Genomic DNA, 26,140 nt, shown 5'->3' with positions numbered 1-26,140 from the left:
CAGACTGACAGAGCAGACAGATATATAGATAGATGCTTTCCATTTTCCCCGGAGATCAGCGCTGTACCACACACAGACAGACACACAGGGGGATTATTTGGGAAAATTCCAGGGCATTTGTTCCAGAGTGGCACCACGGGCCTCTGAACACCGGCGATTCAGCTAATGTCACTGTGTGAAAGCATCAATCTGTCAACAAAACCCTACTTTGTAGGTCAAAAGGCTTTCAGCATTGCAGCAAAAGAAGAAGAAAAAAATAGAAAAAAAACAACGGCTCCACATTTCACCACTGAGTGAGAGAAAGAGGCCTCGAGTGAGACTGAAAAGAGAAAATTGTTACTATTACCTTGGAAAGGCAAAGAAAGTACAGAATAAAAAAAAATTCTCCATGAGAAGGAATAATCAAGATGGTTATTTTTCCACCAGATACCGCTGCTCCCTTGCATTATCAAAATTGATGGCGCCTATAATTTTACAGGAAGAAGATACTGAGAAAAAAAAGAGGTAAGGAAGGGCCTATTGTCAGGTCGGTACATATCAAACACTGTGATATTGTAGCAGTTAAGTGGCAATTTTGTTAGGTGCAAGCGGATTCTTTTTTTCCTGCAGAGTGATGCCATTCTGTGCTTTTTTAGTGTCTTTAGCTGGCGAGGGGGACTCATGGACCTGATCACATAAACCTTCTCTTTGTATGTTGCATTTGCCCGTCACATTTTGTCTCTGAAGTTTATGTGCATACACACTGACCTCCGTCATATTGAAATACAGTCATTTAAATGCTGTTCAGACAAAGGTAAAATTAAAAAATGTCCTTTTTCAGCCAAATTTTGAACCCTCCAATCAGCAAATCAACACTAGAGGGTACTAATATCTGTCATCTTTTTTCCTTTAGATGTAACTGGTGTTTTAAGTTGACATCATGTGAGCTGCTCTATGCAAAGGAAGGAGGAAGTATAGCAAAGTCTGGAGGCTGGAATGTGTATTTTTAAAAAAAGATAAATTCATAACTGCATTGTACTGTTACTGAAAATGAGACTCAGATGAAGATATGTCCATGACAAAACAAGATAGATGACATCAACTACAGAAACAAAGTTAAATTGACCACACACACCTCTCTGCCCTCCAGAGGTACACTATCTGCTGCAGGAAGTCCCATGCAGACACTTCCTGCAGGTCCCAGGAACAATGGCTATTGTCGCAGACAGCGCCACTCTGATATGCCATGACCTCACCTCCACGTCTCGGCTGACAATAAATCCTTCACCTTTAAATGGAACAGTCGATGATAGATTAACAAGGTAATGGAGCCAAAAGCATTTTAAAAAACAGCATCTGGGTTAAAAATGGTAATGTGCGTAAGATTGAGGCAAAAAAGCTTGGTTGTTTTCGCACCCTTTTTGTTTTTTTCTAAGATTCTCTAATCGTCCGTGTTGTTTTCCAGTTTAACAGCAATCCCCTGGTGCCATAAATCTGAGGCAGAATGATTTCACATAACTCACATATATAACAAGAAGCTTCAGAAGTACCCTCTCCAGCTGCTCCACATTCCAGCCTTCAAGAGTGAAGCACCCATACAGTCTTTGCACTGTGTCACTCTGATAACAGAGACCATGTAACTTTACAATTAATTGTTGTTTAGTGTAGTGTTGGTTACTAAATGCTAAACAGGCTGCTACTTAACCCATAATCCATGCTCTAAGTATTCATGCACTGAAGACTTCAGAGGTGCTGAAAAAGGTTTGCAGTTTGCTCCTTCACAGAGAATAAACTCTGTGGTCAGTGTGCACCTGATTGGTCTAACACCCCCTGGAATTACATTCACATTGGGCCCCTCTGCAGCACACACTTTGTTGGCAATAGTAAAACTCTTGTAATCTGTTTTCAAGTCTCAAACAAATTAAAATGTCCTTGTTCAATTTGTAAGATGTGAATCAGAACAAAAAGAGAGAGAGAGAAACAAAGAGACTTTCAACTGGGGGGGATACAAATCTTGTTTTTACCATGCTGCTTTTGTCTTTGAGGATTCTTGAAATAGTTATAACAGCAAAAAGTGTTGGTAATTGATGTGTTAGGTTTTGTAAAGATCTTCAGGTATTTATTGTCTTTTTAAAAATATACTTGAGATCTCAATGTAATAGTAATAAATCCTGCAAGACAAAAACTGGAGTTGGTCCATTTCCACATTTCAGTGTCAGCGCAGCTTGTGCCCACCTCTTCCTCTTTCTGTCTGCTATTCTTATGTTTTTTCTCCTCTCAAATGACTTTCAATCTTGAAACTATTTTTGTTTGTTTAAGAACCCTGGTATACTACACACTGAGGCCTATTGGCACATGGGGCATGATGTGTAAATGGTCAAATTATATCTTTATAAGCTTAGAGCTGCTTAGTACAACTGGTCCCCTACTGTGGGCCATTGTGCTGCTCTGGAGCACAAAAGCATCACAACATATTGCATGAGGTGACAATGTTAGATATGTGGAAGTAGTCAAAACAACATTGGCTAATTCTGGGCCTAACAGGTAATGGGTTATATTTGTCTACATAAAAAACTGGCTGAGCCCAGAGTGGCTGAAACCAGCTGGTATTTCCCTGTTGCACCAGTAACAAACTGCAGTTTGTAGGATTATGATCATGATGAAGTGAGTTCATATGGAGTGTACATACATGTAGCCACACAGAAGGAATGAACCAGACTTAACATTCACTTCCTCAGATAATCCAGGGATTCAAACTTCTGTGCTGCAGCATGAAATAGATAGAAAAAATCCAGATAACATATCGAGAGAGAGGCAGAGAGAAAGAAAGAGCATTGTGTTCATTAATCAGCTGATGACACAGCTTCAGTGGCCTTAGTAGAGTGGGAAATAATGGAACACAACCAGGCTCCCTTACCTTATGTTTAGCATGATCCTCGAGGGTGTTAGAAAAGGGTTCCAACATTTGACAGTGTCTTTTTTTTCCACCACTGTGACACAGTGCATGTGTGTACCTGTGTGTATATGTGCGTGAGTGTGTGTGTGTGTGTGTTTCAGCATCCATTCGTCCCCATCTGTACAGAGCAGCTGCCGTCAGGATGCTTCTGGGGATTAAATGCCCCTCTCAAACACGATCTGCCTTCCCCCCAACTACCACCACCACCCATCCACATCTTCTTCACCTTTCCACCTCCTTCCATTTGTCCCTCTCATTCTCTCTCTGTCTCTTCCTCTTTCATTATTTTATCTTTGTGCCAGTGCTGCCTCTCTCATTTGTCTCCATTCTAACATTTTAAAGTGAATCTGCAGTCATTGTGCAACATCTTGTCTGACCAGATGTCAGAATCCATGCGACATGCATCCCATGTAAAGCGCACAAGGTTTGTATCTTAATGTCGACCAAGTCCAACCGGCCTCTGACTGAAATATCCCTGTATACTAATCAACAACCGGGGCTTTAAAGCTGCTATATGTAAGTTTCACTACACAGCTAACGTTAGCATTAACAGCTATTTACTTACCATTCTAGAAAAAATGTTGCAAGTTCACCATCAAACTTCATTTCTTTACTCACCAAGAGTAAGATATATATTTATTTATACAAGTATGAAATCAGTACAGTTTGCTTTCACTCTTATATGCTCACTGTCCAAAATCTCCATTGTCCATAATCCTATAATGTCAGAATAGGCTTGGGGTTCAACATTTGATCAAATCCACAGTATAAAATCCAAATTCTTTCAAATCCCTTGGGGCAATTGTCTTTCAACAACTTTAAACAACATAAGTCATGAGTAACTTAATGGTTTAAAGGTTAAACTCTAATGATACTTAATTTTTTCAGGAATTAACTATTAAGTTACATATTTGTTTATTGTTTTTTTTAGCTGAAGGGATACTTTATGATGTTTGGTACAATATTTGCTAATAAAAAAGAGGTTGTAGATGAAAGATGAGATTTGGTGAAAATGGAACTGACAACGTGAATCCATCCCTATGACTGAAACAGGTTCCAACAGCAAAGATACAAACATAAGTTACATATCTACACCTCTATGTATAATAACAATTAATAACAATGATATTAAATTTAGAAGAAAAACATGTTCAATGTGTAGATTTTTAGGGTTGTATGTGTATGTGGACCTAACTGTTTTTATGTGTGAAAACATTATGTGCGTGTTTGTGAGAAAAACTCTATGTGACAGAAGAAGATGTAAATTGTGTGCATGCACGTAGTGTGTGTGTGTGTGTGTGTGTGTGTGTGTGTGTGTGTGTGTAAGCATGGCTTGAGGGGTGAGTGAGTTTTATCCTACTGTCAGAGAGAATGTGTCAGATTTCGACTCCTTTGTTCCTTGTCGCCGAGCCTTGTCGTTATGTCTATCCGTGTGTGTGTGTGTGTGTTTGCCTGCCATCCCTGTCGGCTTTAGTTATTAGTCACTGGCTCTGTCGAGAGGCGCCTTTTTTTTTCCAAATAGTTTTGAAGTCATAAATCCATAAGCAGACAGATGTAAGCTGGCGACCAAATACAGAAATATATTAGGCATTCCCCTGGATCCAGCAAGCTGCTTGATGGGACATAAATGCAATCATATCCTTTCTCCCAAATCCCTCAGAGCTTTCACATTCTCCCTTCACCACTGCTGATAGACTATTAAGATAAAGATGCTATTGCTGTATACGCTACACTAAGTCGGCTGAGATAATTCTCATGTACACTACATGTCTTCCCTTAAATTTTGATACACAGCATCTTCTCTTGAGTGGAATACAGCGAGCATTGTGGTCCAAAGCTGCGTGTGGGCTGCAGCGTTGGACTGACTGCAAAGAAAAGGCAAAATGAAAGAGACATACTGAGTGAGCACATTTTTAAAAAAGGTTGTTCAGAGTGGCATGTTACAATCAAAATGGAAAGTGAGGTGAATTTCCTGAGTTGTGGAGGTAATCTGTCAGTGTGTGAAAATGAGAACGAGATAGTTTACATCCTGTCTGCCACCCAAAATGTAAACCCTTTGAAATCATTATACTCCTATTACTGTAATTGAGTTATAAGAATAATACCAAATGCTTCAATAATACCAGATTATGAATTCATTATGATATGCTATAATAATGATGCCAGATGCTGCTGTTTTGTCTGGCCTGCAAATGAATCTAATCCAAACTGGACATCTGACAATGGAGAGATTCATAACCCCTAAATGACTTTTCCCCTAAATGATTTTAGGTTGCATTCATTTGCAAAAATAAAAAAATAGAATAAAACAAAAACCTTCACTAAATAAACACAGAAAACACACACTAAGCTGGCTGTGGCATGATGATTTCAGGTGGATGAAAATCCCCAAATTGCAAAAGTCCAGTCATACTGTAAAACTCTATCACATCTTAGATGTTCAGTATTATTCCACTAAAAGTTAATAATTTCCCCATCAAAGTATGGTATACAACTTTGCCATAGGTAAAATATGAAGCAGTTATTGCCAAATGTTATCTTTTATATAAGAATAGAACTCTGGCTACAGCTTGAAATGTTCACTTTTTATTACAAATTAAATCAACATGATTGTCATTATTATCACCCTTTCCTAACATAAAACTAGGCACTGGTAACTTGTGATGAACATTGATTAATAAAGAAACTGATAAAAGGAGAGGATAAAAACAGGAAATAGACAAACTTGCCAATATAATTCTAATTTTATTTATTTATCAAAAAACTGAAGTCTGACAAAGAGATTGATTTTTCTTCAAAACTATACAAAATGTAAACTTGTGTACTGTGTGTTATTGGGATTCAATGTGTATATCAAGGAGCTTGATAATAATAACAGGAGTTCCACTGTGTCATTGCTGCCTCTGGCCTGCTTGTAGACACACACAGAGGTGGTTTTGGAACAGGAAGCACCGCCTTGACCCTTGCTTCCTCCATTGCGCCTTGTTTATGCTCCAACGACTTCCTGCATTTCTCTGTCATTTCTCAGGCTTGGAATAGCACGGCCCGGCGGATGGAAATATCATGATACATTTGTCTAGCATAGCGTATACGTGTGGAGTTGGAAATGTAAGCTGAAGGGAGAGCTGCTTCCTAATAACTGGAGATTGCTGCGGCGTTAATTGTAATGCTGGTTTGCAGTCACTAGAGGGTGGTTAAGCCTGAGCTATGTGAGTAAGATTCATCTGTGGAGATACAGCACAGCACATGACAGGAGGTAAGATTATTGACACTTCTCACAAAACGATCTCGACTTGGCATTCAAGCTAAATGTTTTCTGAAATTTGGAAATGCAGAATTTGATGTATATGCACAGACATGATGGGAGATTTCAAATCCTGTGTTTTACATTGTCTCTAACAACTAATTTTTGCAGTTTTCTCCATAACACTCCGCAGGCTTGCCTATTGCATCCTCAACAATTGTAGACAGTATTAATTAAACAACCTACATTACATATATAATTACATCCTGGCCTCCTGCAACAACAGCAGGTATGAAGCACAGCCTACTATACATATCTTTATCATTAATAGACATCCTGCAATGATATCCTTGAAACAGGAGAAACTAGCTTATCTCTGCAGCTGTTTAGAGTCAAATAAATCCTCTTGATCCCTGAGAAGTTCAAGCATTTTCCTTTGAGATCGGTGAAGGAGTTTTACTGGTGTCTTTCTTTTGTTTTAAGATACTGTCACTTGGCCTAAGGACATTTGCAACACAAGAGCAACTTCATCAGAGACAAAAACCTTTTTGACCTTGAAAGATAAATTAACAGACTTTATCAGACTAAGGTTTTTCACACTAAAGTGACTGATTTCTTATAGCTTATAAAGGCTTGATCATGGATGCCTTCTCTTCAAGAAAAGGAGTTCCAGGAGGTTTGGGGGGAGGACCCTTCCTTGTCGCATCAGCAGGGTGTCATTTGGCTGGGCTCATAAGCTTTAGGACCCCAGGGGTCTGGCAAAGGCTGGGGGGGGCTCTTTTTATTCTCATTAATAATCAAAGACAGGCAGCCAAGCTATTTTAGTCCATATATTTACCACAGCAAATCATGAATGGGCCCATGATATTGAATTCTACAACATTTTTGCTCTATAATGGGTGTACGATTATGTAATTTTTCTGTAAGGGATGAATTACATCAAACATAATACTGCTGATTGAAATTTTAAACAGATGATAAGAGTTATAAGGCATCACGAAAATCTCCACTAACTTCAAAGAGATCTGTGGAATTGGCCAAGAGGTCAGAGACGGCTTTGTGCTGCCAGAAAAGAGAGGAAATTGACAATAAGACCTCTCTCAGATCAAGTATTGTGAGTTATGTTCATATCATAGCCCTGGCTTCCTGATTCCCATCCCTCCCACACAAATACACAGCAACATCCATGAAACTGTACAGAGATGGGTGCGACAGAGAGAGGGGCTGGACATGATTTTGATTTGGAGCAGCTTTAAACAAATTAGGGCATTTCTGATGCCCAGTTTTGAAGTAAAAAAGGCCGACACTGATTTTGGAAACATTCCCGAACTAACCCTAACATGGAAACTCCTGCAACAAAAAACAGATTAGTATGTCATATTAGCATGAAAACATGTAGGTCTTTGTTGTACATTCATACTGTAGACAGGATTTTATATGTACTGAGGTCACGAGTTCAGGTCCCCCAAAGACACAGAATCCTCCAGTGTATATCCCCTAAAACAAAGTTTATACATTTCTTTGATCTCATTTAATTTAATTTTTCAAATCTTATCTACTAATTTAGTTGCACTATTCTACTATATTATCATGCCTTTAAAAAAAAAGAAAAAAGACTGAAGTTCTCTCTAAACTGACATCAGTCTCAAAACTTAGAAATGTATTTGGAAATTACAAGCCAGTAATTTGACACTTTAAATGTTATTTCAAAGCCCTCTCTAAAATGAGAGTGGATTACAGACTACAGAATCGTTTATTTATTAATTAGAAGTGGTGAGATTTAAACATATTGAGAAAAAATATTGGAATCAACCAATAAAAAAATCCTCTTTATGTGACTTTTTATTTCTAGAACATATACTCCCAAGACTTTGAATAATTTAACGACAATAACTAATACACCAAGGTCCAACAGGGAGTCAAATAGCAGAATGAAGTGACTACAAAACGTTACCTGGACCAAGATTGCTGTGATCTGATAGCCACTAAAAATATTATTAATAACAGGTAAATATATCCATGAAGATGATGAGGACATTGAATAAAATGTATGATGGATAAAATATGTCAATTTCCTGATGAAAAAAAAAAATGACACACATTAATAACCAAACCTGCACACAAGGAAGGAAACTGAATAATGGCTGAGAGTTAAGGAGGAAACAGCCTTTCTGAGCCCTAGATAGACCCACTGGGGCAGTTTACCGTTTCACTGCTCCTCTGCTCAGAGCACCTGTGGTCGTTTTTTAAAACTCCACATTGTTGTAGCTAAATGAAACTGAATTGAGTCATATTGAATTTGGGGTGGAACATTTTTTTTAAGTTGAGGACTGGAATCAAACAGATGGACTTTCAGAAGTTAGGACACATAGACAGGCTCAAACACAGACATGTAGAAAGACAGAGAGAGATACTGAAAGAGAGAGAGAGAGAGAGACTGTTCCCTGAGCTACCTAGCTGCTAAACACTGAAGAGAGGAGGGTGAGTTTGGATTGACATCCCAGTTATTGCTCTTGACATTTGTGCATCATCCAGGCGCATATGCGCAGTAAAAGCCGCACCTAGGGGAGGTTGTGTATATATGTGAATGTGTGTGTGTGTGTGTGTGTGTGTGTGTGTGTGTGTGTGTGTGTGTGTAGTGATGAGCTGAGCGCAGCTGAGGACAGACAGTGAATGAATAATAAAGTGTGTCAAACCTGACCTATGTGGTCACTCTATTTAGATGTTCCCTCGTTTGACCGCCGCCTCAACCTCCTCTCCATCATGTACACACACACACACACACACACACAGACACACAGACAAGGCCTCCTGTGTGAGCTAACTTCAGAGTGACGATACGCCAGTGATTGCCTTTGTTTTCTCCAGCTTTAACATACAGTAACTGTTGAACTGTGAAAGTGAATTGGACAGGGATCAACCATATAATATAGTTTTGACAGCCTTTGAAGCGCATCCGCTCTGCCCCCGTGCTTCTGCTTATTGCCCCTGAGTCCTTTTTCTCCTCTGCGCAGGCATATTGTGGCATTTACAAGGTACAGTGGGCAGCAAAACACACATTAGAAACAAATAAGCATACATGGACAGGGAGAGAGGTACAGTGAGTGAGGCATAGGGTGAATCATTTTCTGTGGTCGAGTGAAACAGTGAGGTAGTAAATAAAAAGCTTGGTGAACAATGATATGCAGCTGGTGATGTTCACAAAATACTGTATCTATTCTCAATAACACAAGTCATCCTGGTCGAGTCTTTCAGCACTGTCACATAAAACTACAGCTGGGTGACAAATGAAGTAGAAACCAGTAGAGAGCATCTTAATAAGGTGTTGGACCACCATGACATCCACAGCAGCTCCAGTCCTCCTCTGCCAAGTCTCTGAAACTCACAAATAACTGGGGTGGGCACTCACAAATTTTCTTTTTGGATTCTTCTTTTTTATTAAATCAACAACAGTCTGCTGACACAAATGTTTGTCACAGGCATGTGTGAACAAACACAGTAAAGAAAGCAGATCAAAAAATATCCCTGCACGTCAGTGGACTGCTGATATTGATTTAAGAAAAAATCCAGAGGAAAATTTGAGAGTAGTAGCCTTAAACAGAAACTTAATATTAGGGCAATCACTACGAGTGCCTGTTTCATCGTTTGATTTAATGTTTCACTCAGTGCTGCCACTTTCTAATAAATGTAGGTACTTGTGCTGGTAGTTATTCTGAGTGTTTCCTGATAAAATGTGCTGCAATATGAAACAAAACATGCAGCTGTTGAGGTACAGAAGGTCAGACTACTTTAAAATAATTTGTGCACAGAAATCAGTATTTTTTATTGCTTGTTAGTCATTAATAATATTATTTGTGGCTCCAGATGTCTGCTGGTTTAAAGTATTGGCACCCCATTTCCTTCTTTCCCTTTCAGTCATGGTGTCGGTTCACTCAGTGAGTCTGTGTCCACTCATTTTTTATTTTCTATTTACCATATTCGGTATAAGATAACAATCATATCTCTATTTCCTTTTGATACTGATTGTTCTTCATTCATGTTATTGAAGAAGTCACTCCATCTAGGAGCCATAGACTCAGACAGACAGACTCAAGGCGATTCTCTGAGCTCCTGCCTTTGTGTCATATCACATTTCCACTCAGGTGTGCCCCTCCCTGTTTGGTTCAATGTGAAGTGCGGCGTTAGGTCAGCCAATGAGTGAGCTAGGATGAGGGCAGTAAGGACCAATGGAGAAGTAGGAGGCGGGCTCCTTAATTTGCGCGAAAGGTGAGCAAGTTTGTCTTTAAGAGCTTGTGAGAGGGAGCGCGAGAGGACCACGTTACAAACTTTTTACAGCAATGTCTAGAGAAGGGTGAGTGTTTAATTCTCACATTAGATGAAGTTAACATTTTAACAAAGTGTTAAAAAAACAGTCTACCACGAATTGTGACCTCTGCTTTTAGAGTAAACTGACAACGAGCGGTCGACGTTTTCACGGCAGGTGCAAACCACAAGCTAATCAACAAACGCCACATAACTGAATGTAAACAGTCAGATATATGACACCGAGCAGCATTAGCGCTGATTTGAAGGTGTGTTTCTGGCCACCAGGTTAAAATAAATCTCACACCCAGCTATACATTAGTCTCTACCAACTCCAAGTAACATGTCTGGCTGTTTACAGTATCTGCAGGTGTTGAAATGCCTAAAAAACACAGTTAAGTTCCCATAAAAAGGCCTCACAAGGAATTATAAAGGCTCGAGTTCCATTCACAAATGTCCTGGACATTTTTCCAGCTTTTTCTGCTGCTTATCTAGGTCCAGGTCACGTAATAATTCTTGTACAGCTGGGAAGTACTGACAAAAAATGTGATAAACTGTAAATATCAGTAAACTCTGTATTTAGCTGCTAAACAGCTGCAGGAATGAAGATGAGAATGAACTAAAACAGTAGAGCATGGGCTGTAAAAACAAAACAATGAGCTGAAAGATGCTAAAATGTTCCCTAAAGCTTAGCTGCAGAGTCTGGTTTTTATAGTCATTTCATCTGATCCAATGATAGAAGAAATATGTTGATTGACACAGCTGTAAGGTAACTGTAATATAACAGGAGCAGTAGCTGGTTAGTTTGCCAACCTGCTAGTCAGTCAACAGAGCCTGTCACTGTGGCCAGCAGAAACTTGGCTTGCTCTTGCAGAGTGTTACATGGATAATAAAGCTTTGTGTAGAGTTGACATGCATAACAACTCCTGATACTGACACATTAAAACTTATTCCTCTTGACAGTCTACAGCTGCATCTCGCTTTAAGGCTCAGTTCGCCCACTATGTTTTCAATCCTGTTTACAAAATCAGCTCTGACCAATGAGACTACCCAGCTGTATTCTAATGCTCACAGAGCCTGTGGGACCACTTTGGACTGTAATTGTTAATTGTTGGGATGCTAATGAATTCATTATGATGCATTTAGGTTTAGATTTATGTTGGTGTGTCTTTTGTTAGATGTGTGTAGTAGAAGTTGACAAATGTTTCAAGGAGACCTTGGCTGGCCTGATGTACTGTTGGTAGCTGTTTTGGCTCAGTGGCAGTGCCTGTGCTGTAGAGGAAACAAACTGACGTCTCCTCCCCTTGGTACCTCAGCTTTGTGTAATTTGCCCAAACCTTTGTGTGTGTGTGTGTCTGTGTGTGTCTGTGTGTGCATGCATGTGTGTGTAATGTGAAGTGAAGTGAAGAGAGAGAGCGGGAAAGAGGTGGAGTGGCAAGAGAGAGAGAGACAGAGAAGTGACACAAATCAATGTGAGCACCCAAACCACCATCACCAGCAGCAGCAGCAGCCTCCCCGACCTCCATCACCTCTTTGCCTTTCCCTGGGAGAGACGGAGAGACACAGTCACAGGAGAGACAGTCTCCCCAACAACGCAGCATCTGGTAAGTCGTTACAGAGACAGAAATACCTCCCACTGTATACAAGTTGTGGAAGCGATGGCAATGAGGGTGCGTTGGCAGTGTGACACTGCTCTGTAAGGCGCAGAGCGCACAGAGCAGGGCAGACAGTCGTAGTCGAGCGCCTTTTTTCTGCTTCTCCCGTACACCAGCTCCTCTCCACTGCTTCTGTCACCTCTGCCGCTACTGTAGCAAAGAAAAAAAATTGCCCCTCGGACTAGGACGGCGAGAGAGTCGACGCCGGTCCTCCTCCATTCACATGTTGTAAAGCCTGCTGGGGATTAGGGATTGGATTGAGGGAGGCGTTTTTGCGCCAATCACCACCCTGCCTCTCGGAGAGCGTAGAGGAGAGAGAGTGAGGGATAGAAAGGTAGTAGAGAATTAGTTTTCTGTGAGACATAACATAAATGTTGTTTTAATATCCATACAGACTTAAGATTTTGTCTGTGGTATTTGTTAATGTTGCTACAGTATCCTTATGTGGATTTAAGATTGTGTCTTTCATATTGAACAGTTTTGTAAGAAACTTTATGGATTTTTTAAAGGGACTGTAATTGTGGTTTTGCAGATTTTAGACCATTAAGTAGTTTTACTGCATCACATACACTGTGCATCTGTATCTGTATGACAATGTGTTTTTATTTTTTTCTGGGGCTGAGTTCAGTATGATTGTAAATGTTGCATTACTGTGAGTGATGTTCCAGAGCAAAAGGTTTTAGATTTACTTCATGCCTTTGTGGAAACCACTGGTTTCCATTCCTTTACGCCATGAGAATCACAAGTTTAACTTTTTGGTTTGTCATGTCCTTAAATCTGGTTTTTATTTCATTATAGCTTCAACTGATGTTTTTTAAAAACTGTGAGAAAATTGTATACATATAGTACTCTCAGAGAATGACTGGTGGCAGAAAAATTATAGAATATTTTCAGAGAGCCTGAGATGTTGAAGTTTAAGAAGTTGATTTGATTTGGACAGTGGTCACTTTTTTGTAAGCTCAGTTACATGAATCTCCTCTGCCCAGTGAATGGTGACATCATTCTGGGGTAAACAAGTTAATGATCAAATAATGTATTGAAATTGGCTCCATTACAGGACCACGAGGAGATAAAAAAGTTGTGGTGGTAGGTGGTGGAATCAGCATAGGTAATAGCATAATTGTTTTTTTCTCATATACTACATAGTATCTCAGCACAAAAAAGAAGACAGTGAATTGCTCATCTGCGTTCATACAGTCCTTGGTCTTATAATGAGCCACAAATCCATTTCACACCTTTTGTTTGTCAAACTCCTGGCGTTTCCTTTCTAACAGGTCTCGCTCGCCCCACAGTCGTGCCGGCTAAAGCCAGCCTTTGTGACTTTAGCACTATGAGTGTGTCAGAGCCCTCCCGTGTGACTTTGACCACAGGAACTTCCTTGAGCTGTGTGCCTTTTTCATTAAGAGTTTAGAGACTAATTTTCCTCCCGTCATTCATTAATGATTTGAGAAGTTGGAGGAGCCTGCTGTTGAAAAAGTCAAAGCAGTTAAAGTCTGAATAGATTGTATCCTGTTGGTTCAAGAAGTCTCCTCCTGTGTGACTGTGATCTACTTTTTCAATGCTAAAACAAATTACTGAACCATTGTTGTTATTGAGCAGCATTGCCTCATACCTTTTAGTAATGGCTGAACTGACCTACAGAACATCACTGATGGATTTTATTGTTAGACCTATTCTTTACTGTTCTATATTCAGAGTTTCCTACACCCGCTGTGCTCATTTTTATTTGAAGAGCCAATTGCAGTCATTGCTGAGTCATACTGTAACTGCACTGAATTGTGTGTACTATTTACAGTCATACAGTATCAGTTGCCACAGCCTCCCATTTGTTATTGTGGCCAAGCGGGCGAGCTTGGCAGCGGTGGATATTGTTATCAGGCCGCAGCATCAGGGATCGGCTTCCGCTCCGTTTTCGACAGTGATGAAAACATAAACATGTACTGTACACACACACACAAACACACAGGGCTTATTTGTTACGTGAGTGTGTTAGAGTGAGTGTACACATGTCCCAGGGCCCACAGAGCGAGACACATTGTTAGATGCAGGTAAGAGTCAGACAGAGAGAGACATCTGTCAGTCTCTGAATGGTATTTTCCCAATGCGGCTGATGAGGTGCTCTCTCTCTCTTTCTTTCACATGCAAACACATACACACACCTATACTGAAGAAGGCTCAGGTGAGAAAGCTGAACAAGTTTGAGTGTCAGTACTTTAACGGGGTGTTGATCTTATACAAGACAGGAAGCAGTAAACAAATCCCCCAACATGTGGCGGCTTGCTGGAGCATACTCCTCTCTTCCTCTCCTTCTATCAAAGTATGTTTGTGTGACTTATGGCATAATGAAATATAACAGCTGAGTGAAAATTGGAACAGTGCTCCAGTCTTGCAGAGATCTTAGTGCACTTGAAGTGGAGTTTTTGTTTTGGTGAAAGAGATTGTGCAATAAACAACTATCACAACCAAATCTGTTGAATGATTTGACGGGCTTACAGAATCAGCCTGTTAAACAACTGAGACACAGCTTTGTTTTGTTTTTGTCACATGTGAAATAGTATTTAATCCAACATAAGCTCTCTGAAATGTAGTGTAAATACATCATTTATGATGGGCTGACAATATTTCTAGAATTTGATTCCAATCAATTTTTCATGAAAAACAAACAAAGCAAAACCAAAAGTAGTTGGTTAAAGGTGCTGTATGTAAGTGTTTGCTATCGCTGTTGTCTTGATTTCTCCATTTATCAAGACAACAGCGATAGCACTGTTAGCATTAACAGCAGTTTATACCTTGTTAATACTAACATTGTTAATACTGTCGTTGTTAATGGTAACGTTGGCTATGTAGTGATAGAAAAAAGTTACATATGGCACATTTAAAGTGGTGTTTCACTGAGCTGTTGTTACTTACTCATGTATTTAGTTTTATAATGTCATTTGTGGTTATAGAGGGAGCCTTAGCTTCTGTTGTCTCTTAAGAGTGTTGCAATGCACCATAAAGTTTGGCTGTGAGATGTTTTGCAGTTGTCACGGTCAGTGCAGGTCACCCCCTGTTGTTATTATCCCTCCTAAAGGGGCTACTATGCTTGAATCAAAGTACAACAGTTGTGCTTATACCTCTTCTGAAAGGCCAAACTCCAAGGCGAGGTTCCTGCCTCATCCTGGCTGCAACACACTCAAACAGTCCTGGGAGTGTGTGTCCTGGTTCAAATTGTACAAATGGGGATAGGGACGCACTCGTTGATATGGTCTCTGCCTGAAGGTGTGACACTGTCCAACGATTCAACAAGCAATTTCTCGCAAGAACACCTTGTATGTTTGTGTGCTTGACATCTAATAAAGATTCTCGTGTGTATTTCCATCCCCATAAAACATTTGTGAAGACTTTTTAAAACCTGCATCATTTACACCCATGTTTCAGCAGTTGTCTTCTTGGCAGGAATATATATAACATATAAAACGTCTGTGACCATGCATGTCCGGTGTGCATGTGATGCAAACAAGACCCACTCATCAAAACCTCAACAGGGTACCTTGAGCTTTCTTCTCAGTCCTCTCAGAGATGTAAATGGAAACAGTATCCCGAGTGCTGACTTTCAAAATAGCAGGGATGATATTCTTGATATTGCCTTGATAGTCTTGATACTGAGTAGCAGCCCATTTTGTTTCCAACACTCAGCAGAGGAAAACCAATAACAGTTTTACCTGGATTCACCTCATCACTGTAGTACTTACTTAAGAGCACATGTTGTACATTGAGTCTCATTGTCTTTTTCTCTTTTATTCTCTATCCTCTTATCCTCTATCTTGTTCTCTCCTCTCTCTATCTAATGATCTGTCTTTTTCGCTCTCTGCATCTCTCTGCGTTTCTCTGCAGACTTTGGAAGAGGCTGAGGAGTGTGTTGCCAAGATGTATGAATTATTAGACTAATGAGCTTAAGTGGCTTGTCCCAACATTGTCTCCCTCCAACATACAGTCATACAGAGGCTTAGGAGAATACACAAAGAAAGAATAAAAAATTAGGATGAAACCATAATACCAACACCTCCTCAGCATTGTCTTATTTTTTTTCTGAGGTCAGGATTAAAATTCATCAGAAGTAACAGTTAACTCCCCCCCCCCCCCCTCTGTTTTGCAAGTGCAAAGTGATCCATTGTTATTAAATTGAGAGATGTGCCACATGCTTTTATTCCCCCCTGGCAGCTTTTACTAAGTGAGCTGTTACAATATTTGACTTTAAAAAATGGCAAATCTCCTTAAAATAGAGAATGAAACTGGGACAGAAGAAGTACAGTGGATGTTGCAGGATGAGAAGACGCTGTTTGGGATTGTAGAGGAGGGGAAAAGAGTCAGGAGACTTGTGTGTAAATATGGCATAACACTGAGGTCTCTATTAGCTTAGAATAAGCTTCGGTCTTTGCTAGATGGCACTTGTAACACGGAGTGATAAATATTGGAGCTTCATGATGCCAGTCAATCACGGAGACTAGAAAACTGATCAGATTTCATTTCATCTGTTTCATCTCTAAGCTCTGGCTGTGTAGCCTAAATTAAAGATTAATTTAATTTCGGAAATTATCTTAATATAGATATAACCAAGACTTTTAATGTACATCAGCAAAAGAAAAAGGTATTTATGAGCATGATTACAGTCAACAACTACTTAGACGTGTACTTTTGAGGTTATTTTTTCAACAAAAACAGTTGTTTAGAAACATGTTTATTTCTTACGCTGTTTGTAATGCATCATTCTCACATAAACATGGTTTACATTTAGCTGGCTTTGAGAAAGCAACTTAATGGTGACAGTCCTATAAATGAAACAATTGTTTAATAGATGTGAATAACTGAGTTGTTAACTTTCTGTAGCAAACTTCTTATAGGCTCATCCTGTGTGCGGTGTGAAAGGCTGTGGGGTTGAGCATGAAACTTCATTGCCCATTACAAATCACAAACTACCACCTGTTATCTCTCTGAATTTTGTACAATTCAGAGAGTTTTTGTTGATTTGATCTCATGTGATCTGAATGCCATCTTCTTTTTATAGACTTACAATGGACTGTCTTTGCACTTTCAGTGACTAAAGTTACATACCATCAATTCTGTGACCTGATGTGGAGTTTTAGTTGCTTTAGTTGGAGTTTTTCAGTTGCTGTAGTTGGGGTTTTAGTTGCATTAGTTGGAGATTTAGTTGGCAAGCATTTCTATTATGATGAATGATGAATTATGATATATTTTGACAGCTGGTGTCTCCATAGGATAAATCACTAACACCTCTTCTGTAAATATTTGGTCAGCCTATCAGTCTGTTCATTATAGTTCGTCCTTCAGCTTCACACATTTTACTAGAGATAGGTATTTGCAGCTGCTGCATCATGATTCCAGAGATCTCATTATTCCAATTCTTTAGATGAGTTTTATAGACATCTGTGAGACTGTCTACATGAACTTGGGGATGTTAAAGGGTTAGTAGAATAACATTCCATTGGAAATATTTTTGTAGCTTTTGATTATCTGTGGTTATAACAGAATTATTTTGTGTAAACAAATGCGCAACCTTGTATTCAATGAATGGGTCAAGCTGCTCCCACTCCTTAAAAAAACCAAACAAACAAACAAACTATGATCCCAAAAACAAAAAATAACGAAACAAGAACCAACAAAAAGAAGTACACCCCTTGAGGCCTTTCTAATGAACCAAAGTCCAAGTCGGACAGAGGCTGTCTATTTCTAAACTTTTTTTTTCTCATGTTCCTTTGTGCATCAAACTCTTCAAAAAAACATAACAAGCTTCTTTCATGGATCAAACGAGAGCGGCAGTGCTCATTGTGCCAAAGCAGGATATAAAAAGGAGACCGAGAGAGAGGAGAGAGAGAGGGAGCGAGAGAGAAATACCTTATTATTGTTATCAAAGTAAAGCCAGCTCCTCTTCTGCTGCTCTTATGGGACCTCTCTCCCTCTCTCTGCTCATACACCCAGGGGGAATCTGAACATGACCCGCATACCCCCCCCCTTTCCTGGAACACACACACACGTGGGCCTGTCTTGGTGCACGTCGTTTCATTTGTGAAATTAGTCCATTCTCTCTGACCCTGTCTTTTCATCAGGCGCGGTGGTGCATATTTTAGTCCCTTTCCTGCGCTTGTTTTACTAATTGGTGGCTATACTTTGCCCAACACTGATATCCTTTGATCATCTCAGATCATTACGTTTACCTCATTAATTTACTCAATGTGATTTTTTTTCTCCCCCCCCCAAAAAAAAATTTTAAGGGTCCATGCAAAATTGGATTAATAATAGATCATATGAGCCAAGAGAAAGTGGAATTCCTCCGTGATTTCTCCTCTACTTCTCCTGCTTTTTCTTTCTTTCTCTGATTATTGTCTCATTGTCCTGTGTCGGGCAGGCTGGCTTTAAGGGAAGAAGGTCAGTATTTTGGAAAATATTTTGTGATGGGTAAATCAGCATTAGTATGCTTTAAGTGAGGAGACGGAGTTCGGAGGTCAGGAAGTTGTTAGCCTAGCTTAGCACTGGGGGAAGGGGAAAACAGCTAACCCAGTTTTTGGCGTTTTTAGCATCCTGTTCGTTTAATGGCACCAGTGTCCAACCACATAGTATCAGCCTAATAAAGGGCCAACCTATAAGACATTGGGCACCCAAACCCATTCTACTTAGTGTCGTGGTGGAAAACAACTGCTGCAGAAGCTGGATTGCCTCACAATTTTCTGATTTAAAAACTAGCACGTTAGAATTTTTTTGTCTCATCTCACCTAGTTTGACAACAACATGTGTGGCCACTAAGACCTGTAAACCTGTGCACACACTTTCTACTGCATGTTGCTCACTCATGTTGTTAAGTCCTTACTGAATGGGAAGGAAAGAGACGGTCAACAAAACAGTCATTGCATGTGATAGATGTTTCCCCCTGCCTCCAGTCTTTACACTAAGCTAAGCTACAAGATTGTCATGTATAAACATTCATGTCTGCACACACAAACATAAAAAACTCACACACAGCAGGTGCAAACATCCACTTTTACACTATTTTCCTACATTTTGCTTCACATAGACTGGGTCCTGTTTGTTCAAACATACATTAAACATTAGAAGGAAACACTGTAATTCATCCAAACTGTGTCAAACCTACAATCATATTCCACTTACACTCACCAGCTGTGATTGTAAAGGCTGTCAGTACTTCCTGCATCACACTGTTTCCTGTATTTCATCCCCTGTTCAGCATCAATATCTCCTCCGAAGATATCTTCCTTAACAACAGGCCGTTGTCTGCGCTTTGTTGTTGACAGCTTCATTGTCAATCCATCCAACTCCAAATTGTGTTGCATATAAAGACGTGTATCTCCCTCTTCCTTTCTCTTTCCTCTCCCTCTTGTTCTTTTCGGAGCAGATTACATCTCGGATCACTCTGTCTGCAGGCACAGCGCGGCATTGTGCTGCGTCTTCTCTCTTGTTGTCACATTGAGCTCCATGCCCTCCTATTATCATATAGATAAGTGAATGTTTGTGTTGTGGCAAGACAGGGAAGAGCGCCTCTAATGTAGTGTATTGTGTACGATGTTAAAATTGCCCCCTGTCGCCTCTGCCATTCAAGCACCCCACTCCTCAGACATAGTTGTAAACACAATTGCAGGAGATTTTTTTTTTTTTTTTGGGGGGGGGGCTTTTGAGTGAGCAAAAGATAATGTATGTTTGTGTCTTTTCTCAGTAACTTTGTTTTGTGATGTGAATGGGGCCTTTTTACATGTTTGTGTGCATTACATGTGTGGGTTTTTATAGGATGGCACATGTTCTTAGTATACATGAATTTCTACATTTGCACATTCTGTACATGTGCATCATTGCATGCTGTAGGCAAAGTGTGCAAAAAGTGTGTGTTTGTATCTATAAGAGAACTTGTTTGGTACTGAGAGTACATTTAGGCTAGAGGACAATACCTTGCAGCACTGATGGCTCAAATAGCCTTTGGGTATCACTTGAGTAGTGTGTGTATGTGTGTGCATGTGTGTGTGGGGGTGTGTGAGAAAGAGATACAGGAATAAAGGAACAGATCACTTTACTCTCAAATCCTCCTAGCACTTCTACTTACACACTCCGTAAGATCCAATATTGACTGTAGCATCACAGAAATACACAGCTCTCATGAGATAAATACACTGGTTAAACTGGATTATATCTCTTTGTTTGGTGAGTTAACCCCAGTCCAGTCCAGTCCAGTCTAGTACAGTACAGTTCAGACTCATCCACCCAGTCTAATCCAGCTTGGCTCAGTTGACTTCAGTCAGTTTTAGCAGAACAGTGTGAACTCAGCCGGAGGAGCTGTAGGCCGTGATGTGATGACTCAGAGATGGAAAGAGACAATCTGTTCCCTGCTCAGCCCCAGGTGTGTGTGTGTGTGTGTGTACGTACGTATGAGTATACACGTGCTGTGTGTGTATTAATACAAATACTCCTCAAGGATTTGATGCAGTGATATTGACAAAAGAGCAAAAACTACTATTTATTTTTATTTTTTGCGATGTTTTCCTGTTGAATACACCTGTTGTGATTGAAAAGAGGCAGAACTTTGCTGAATTTTTTTATCAGCATTTTTAATATATTCCAACATTTTGTTGGGGTAGAGATGAAATGCTAATGCTTACTCTTTTCCTAGGTTAAGTAAAACAGTCAATTTTCTCCAGCTCAGTTTTGACGCTGTGGGGCTTCTACACAATACCAGAACAGCTTGTTAAGGAGAAACTTTCCAAAACATATTTCTGAAGGAAACTGCAGCCTCCTCTGGTCAAGAGATATTTCTTTTCCTCAGTTAAGTGTGCAGAGGCCCACCTGGGCATCAGTGAGATCTAATTTAATTAATGTTGGTGTGCAGAATTATTATTAACAAAACTCTTAAAACTTTTATGAAATGCATTTTTCTAATTACCTCTCAATATAATAGTTTTTACTGTTAGTGGTGGAGTCCACCAATCCTGGGCAGGATTTTGATTGCCTGCTATGACAGATTCACATGACGTGCATGCATGTAATACAGCATTACTCTTTGTCATTTTAGCATTAACGTCTTTTTACTTACTAAGAACTTCAAAGATTGTTGGGTTTACTCAGTCAAAACAGGAGGTTAGATTACACCCTTAGGGCAGTGCTACTTCTTTATCCTTTCCTGTTGGACTGGGGGCAGACTGGACATTACAGCGACTCTGTTTTGCAAAGTGGTATTAGAAGACAGGCTCGGGATAGCTGGTTAGCATGCTAACATCAGTAGAAGAAAGAAGTGATAGAAAATAAATCTTAAGGATTGCAACTTTAATTCTATAGTATAAAACAGTGCAATACTCTTGAGAACATTTTTCCCCCAGAACATCTGTGTTTTTATTCAGTGAGGGTGTGTGTGAGAAAATTGAGAACTGAAAATAAAATTTGAAAAATTGGATTACAAAGGTCTGTTTCTCCTACCTCGGTCTACCCTAAACAGAGCAACAATATACAAGTGTGCTCCACCACTTCTATAAATATCACTACACCCTTACACCCCTGTTGAGTAACTCCTAGACAAGGTATTTCCTTCAAAACGGAGGGTTGTTGTCAGTGTAATAAGGGCGGAGGAGTTGCACACTTCATTTACAAGAGAAAATAATTGTAGCTGGGTAGATTAAAAACTGAGAGTTATGTTTGGCAAGGTGATTTTATGTAAACAATGAAACATAAAGATTGCCAAATTTTAGCATGCATGTGCAGGGTTACTTGTGGCACATATAACTCTTTCTCCTATTTATGTCTCTTCCCCCCTACCGTTAGGAAAAAAAAAAGAAAAGAAAAGATGCTTTCTGCTTTTGAAGAAAAAGAGGCTTGAAGACTTAAAGTTGATGTGATGTTGTCTCCTGTAGGAAAAGAGAATAACGGCACAGTTAGGGGCCGTTTAACTCCACCATATGTTCAACATAACAACAGTTTCTTTGAATTTTTATGCCTGTGTGAATTTGTGTGTGTGTGTGTTTTCTTATTTGTGATCTCCACCTGTTATCTCCTCTCATACTCGCTCTGGCTTTCTACTGTATGTTCAGATTGTTAAGGGGTATCCCTTATAGTGGGTCACAGTAATCCAATGCGTGTGTGCTTCTATACTTACTTGTGTGTGTTTCTGAAGCAGTGCATGTGCCAGGCTGAGCACAGCTTCCCTCTGATCCACCACTAACACACACACACACACACACAGACACACACAGACACACACTTCCTCTCTCCTCCAATGCGTTCTTCCACTTTCAACATCCTTCCCTTTCTTATGGAAAAGAGCCAATTAAACTTGTGTCTGTTTGTTTTAAACAAAATGGCTTTTAATTAGCGCGATCAAAAAGGCTTCTTTTTGCAGGCCCCAGGATCCACTTTGTAGTTCCCCCTCCAGATCGCACATGGGTTTGATGCCACCTGATAGGACGCCAAGACAATCAGAACACTTTTATAATGAACACACACACACACTTTATCACTTTGTCTCCATCTATCGCTTGTACTCTCTTAAAGTCTTTTGGTCTTTTGTTGTATTGTTGTCACGACCCTTCCTTTCTGTTGCCCACATCCTGTTAATTCTTCCTGTGTTGCTCCTTTCTTCTCTTTTGTCCTTTAGGTCTCTGATCTGTGTTGTTTTAATGACGTGGCACAGCATGGGTCACTGCTGGACATGAACTTGTGTCCTCTCTTTTCCTCTTTAGCTATATTCACTTCTGCTGAGTTTATGTCACATCTGTGGAAACCTTATCCCATTTCAGACATTTGCAGTACAAATATGTACAATTGTTAAAAAAGTAAAATTTACTATATATCATATGTTAGGGGCTACATCTATAGTAGTTTGGTGTTGAAATGTCTGACTTACCTCTTCTACCACCTGTGTAAGAACAATGTCAAAGAGTGCAGAGAGAAAATGCTCTGCACTTTTTATGGCACAGCAAAGTTCAGCAAACTTTTAAAATAGTGATGTTGTAATGTAATAATGCTCCTGTCATATGGGTGTAGCTTTATATTGGCACAGTGGGGATGTATTGTACCAAATTCTACAATATTGTAGCCTTGTCACCCTACAAGCCTGGCAACAAGAGATGTGTGTGGATGTGTGTGTGTTCATACATGTAGGCTCTGCACCTGTGATTATGTATGCTTGGTTTGTTTTGCCAGATGCTCTCACACTCCTGCTCGTACACTGCATATACTGTATGTGTGTGTTAGTCTTTTTGTTTGTCTGTGTGTCAGGTGATGTCCACTGTAATGCTGGTCTGTTGCTGACAGTGGCTTCGGGGAGTAAGCATGTGACCCAATCAGCTCACTACTGCTCAGCTCACCATGTCTCCTAATTGATGTGTGTGTGTGTGTGTGTCTGTGTATTGTATGTGTGTCTCTGCTGAAATGGGTTCTACTGACAGCTGTCAGGTTGCTTGACTCAATCATGATCTTCTCTGTCTTGCTTTCTTTCACATATTTCTGACATGCAGACACTGAAATGACACAGATACACTACCATTATATAGTATACAGTGGTACAGAATTGTTATAATAATAGTATATTATGTGCATTATACAATGAATTAGGACTGCATGATTCTGGGGAAAATGAGAATCGAGATTTTCTTGCTTAGAGTTGAGATCATGATTGTAACGTTTAAGATTTGTGGTGTTACCCAATGGCGCTGCTACTATGGCAAAACTCTTGTGTGATTTAGACTGAAACAAAATAAAACTTCACCACAGAATGTGAAATTTTTTTTGGCATGAGCACAGTAGAGCTGGTTAGATTCCTTGTCTCATTCTTACTATCAGCGGGGTTTTCTTCCGGATTCATTTTGCCATTTCTATGTGTCCTAACACAACTCCTGGCCTCACACCATCATTAGTCGGTGTCACTCGCTCTCTCTTACTGGGTTTGTTTCTGTTTCTGCTGCTCTGAATCACGTGATGTAACGGACCGTTGTCTCTGAGTCGATTTTTTTCCCAGCACTGTGACGTGACATCTCTCCAGCATTACAGCATGTGTCCTCTTGTGGTGACTCCCAAACCCAGCAGTGAGAGGAGGGAGCTGTGACAGTGCAGAATGAGCAGGCATTCATGGATGATTCCCCAGACAGATACCTGGGCAGTATCCCGACTTTAATGGCTGCACAAGCCTGATTTATTACACAAGTTAACCCTGACCCTACGCTACCTCATAGCATCACCTTCACCACTGCTCACACTCATGCAGAGATTACAACTCAACGCACGTGCCTGATAAATGGACAGAAACAAAACACGACAGGGACCAATAACAAGACAATACAGATGATATGTAGGCTTATGTTTGAGATATCACTGTGTGTGTGTGTGTGTGTGTGTCTGTCTGTGTGTGGTGGTGATGCTGTAGCTGCACAGTCACTTTACCTACTATAGTTATGGTCTTATTGGTAATATGAGTAGCACTTAATGTAGACCCCATTTGCTCTCAGCCTTCCCTCTCTTTCCTTTCCTACTGCTCTCTGTCTCTCTGTCACAGTGAGCACTTGCCTTTGTGCAAGTGTGTGTATGTATGTGTGTTAGCGCACTTAGCATAGAGCCCCCTGATTTCCCTTCATTTCCATATAATTAGATTGTGTGTGAAAGGCTACTTCCAGTGCATTGATTAAGTGTCAGAGGAGAGGAGAGAAGACAAGCATCTCTGGGCAGAAGAGGGACAGGAGGGGGCACGGCAGTACAACAACCTGTCACACAGACACACACACACATACATAAAAACCCCTCCTCTCCTGTCACTGTTATAGAGAGTGACGTCTACTGAAAAAGGTACTTACAAAAGGATCTGAAAGTGTGTTTGTAATAATGACCCATATTGTGTACAGTATGACATTGGCCCCTTGTTTGTGCTTTTTTTGTTTTGTGTGACAGAATTGGAGCAGACAGTTGTAGCCTTGTATTTTCTTGGACCGGCCCCCGTTGTCTCTGTCTTAATTTATGTTTTGCTGTTGCTGAGTCTGACTTGGGTGTTATATGACTGTCCGCTATCCTGCCCTATATAAGGACAGAACACCGGACTGGGCTGAGGTGAGCTGTGCTGTGCTGTGCTGTGCTGGGCTAATGGATTGCAGTCTTTCCACAACTGCATGTCTACAGTACCTCGAACGAAACTGCATTCCAGAGGACTAGTGAGAATATCCCTCCTACATCTTTTGCTTCTTCTTAACTTTGTCTCTCTTCCCTTGTGGTTCCTCTTCATGCAGTCATTTCAGTTTGCGAGCATTGGTATTGTCATGCTGCTTCAGCTGCACTCCTTTGATGATTCAGGAATTTCTGCTGGCTTCATGTAAGACGTAGGAAGTCATATTTCCAAAGTGATGGATTTGTGTGATGTTAGGAGGTTGAGGATTCAGAATGCAGCGACGTTTGAATGAAACATAAAGAACTGTAAATCTTAAGAGTTCTGTTGATAACAAATTCTCACAAATGTCCACACAGTGTTCAGTGTTGCCATGCCTCACACTTGGACAATAAGCAGATGCACTGGAGCAAAATACTGGGAAAAGACCTTTCCAAAAAGCATCTTTCTAGTAGTTGTACAGTGAACAGAGGGAGTTTCTCATTCTCATTCCACTGCTGTGTTGTTTTTGTTTCAATATTGAGCAGCTGCTGCCAACAACTTTCATATTTTGAGATAATTTGATCCTGCAGTTGGCTTTCTTCACCACACCTGCAGGAATTTTGGTAAAGGAAAGTTTAGATACCATTAAAGTGATTGATTTTGTACCCTGTGGCCATATATGGAGCATAGCATCTGTCATGCTTCACCATCACTTGGCTCATTTACCACATTTACCATTTCTGACTAGATACATCCAGTCATATCCATGACGGGATACAGCATGGCTCCTTCTTACTGGTTAAGATTTTATTATTTTTTAAATTTAAATTTAATGTTCACATGTGTGATTATTAATGTTGGATTATTTTTCCAGCTGAATCCTTCAC

General features: G+C 40.1%; 1 protein-coding gene across 9 annotated transcripts in view; it reads left to right on the top strand.

Annotated features, from left to right (window-relative positions):
* The first annotated feature begins 5,943 nt into the window (after positions 1 to 5,943).
* Positions 5,944 to 26,140, top strand: part of sox5 (SRY-box transcription factor 5) — a 213,121-nt gene continuing 192,924 nt past the window's right edge. For 6 of the 9 annotated variants that reach the window (XM_051077573.1, XM_051077569.1, XM_051077572.1 and 3 more), the window contains exons 1-2: positions 10,422 to 10,530; positions 11,880 to 12,085. The gene's annotated coding sequence lies outside the window, so the exon portion shown is untranslated. Of the gene's footprint in view, positions 6,192 to 10,421; positions 10,531 to 11,879; positions 12,086 to 26,140 lie in introns of those variants that run through there. The other 3 variants (XM_051077570.1, XM_018700507.2, XM_018700506.2) reach the window with 2 other exon arrangements.

Source organism: Lates calcarifer, linkage group LG18, assembly GCF_001640805.2.
Source record: "Lates calcarifer isolate ASB-BC8 linkage group LG18, TLL_Latcal_v3, whole genome shotgun sequence".
NCBI lineage: Eukaryota > Metazoa > Chordata > Actinopteri > Centropomidae > Lates > Lates calcarifer.
This window is presented reverse-complemented; position numbering and strand designations above follow the sequence as displayed.